This window comes from Terrapene carolina, unplaced genomic scaffold, assembly GCF_002925995.2.
Source record: "Terrapene carolina triunguis isolate 2854851 unplaced genomic scaffold, T_m_triunguis-2.0 Scaffold449, whole genome shotgun sequence".
NCBI classification, from domain to species: Eukaryota; Metazoa; Chordata; order Testudines; family Emydidae; genus Terrapene; species Terrapene triunguis.
This window is the reverse complement of record NW_020664800.1, coordinates 819,570-820,667: the sequence shown is the minus strand read 5'-3', so window position 1 is coordinate 820,667 and position 1,098 is coordinate 819,570. Positions and strand designations below refer to the sequence as shown.

Sequence of the window (1,098 nt, the reverse complement as noted above, 5' to 3'; positions counted from 1 at the left end):
CCCGTCCCTTCCCTTCCCTCCCTACCGCCCGGATCTGCTAAGGACCCTGTCCCTTCCCTCCCTACCGCCCGGATCCGGTACTCACTCTGTACCTTCCCTCCCTACCGCCCGGATCCCGTACTCACTCCGTCCCTTCCCTCCCTACCGCCCGGATCCCGTACTCACTCTGTACCTTCCCTCCCTACCGCCCGGATCCCGTACTCACCCCGTCCCTTCCCTCCCTACCGCCCGGATCCGGTACTCACCCTGTCCCTTCCCTCCCTACCGCCCGGATCCCGTACTCACTCCGTCCCTTCCCTCCCTACCGCCCGGATCCCATACTCACTCCATAACTTCCCTCCCTACTGCTCGGATCCCGTACTCATCCCGTACCTTCCCTCCCTACCGCTCGGATCCCGTATTCACCCCGTACCTTCCCTCCCTACCGCTCGGATCCCGTACTCACCCTGTACCTTCCCTCCCTCCCGCTTGGATCCCGTATTCACCCTGTCCCTTCCCTCCCAAAGGCCCAGATCCTGTACTAACCGTATCCCTTCCCTCCGAACTGCCAGGATCCTATACTGACCCCATGCCTTCCCTCCCTACCACCCACATCCCGTACTGACCACGTCCCTACCCTCCAAACCACCCAGATCCTGTCCTGACCCCATCCCTTCCCTCCTTACTGCCCGGATCTGGTTCTGACCCCAACCCTTCCCTCCGAACCACCCCGATCCTTTACGGACCCCGTCCCTTCCCACCGAACTGCCCGGCTACTGTACTGACCCCGTCCCTTCCCTCCCTACCACCCACATCCCGTACTGACCAAGTCCCTACCCTCCGAACCACCCAGATCCTGTCCTGACCCCGTCCCTTCCCTCCCTACTGTCCAGTTCCTGTACTGACCCCGTCCTTTCTGTCTCTACCACCCAGATCCCATACTCACCTCATCCCTTCCCTCCTTACCAACCGGATCCTGTACTGACCCCATCCCTTCCCTCCCTAACGCCCGGATCCCGTACTGACCCCAACCGTTCCATCCCTAATGCCCGGATCCCATACTCACCCCGTACCTTCCCTCCCTACCGCCCAGATCCCATACTGCCCCTGTCCCTTCCC

General features: G+C 62.1%; 1 protein-coding gene across 1 annotated transcript in view; it reads right to left on the bottom strand.

The window, feature by feature from the left end:
- The window catches only part of RGS3 (regulator of G protein signaling 3), a 198,025-nt gene that overhangs the window by 136,224 nt on the left and 60,703 nt on the right, over positions 1-1,098 (bottom strand). The window lies entirely within an intron of this gene.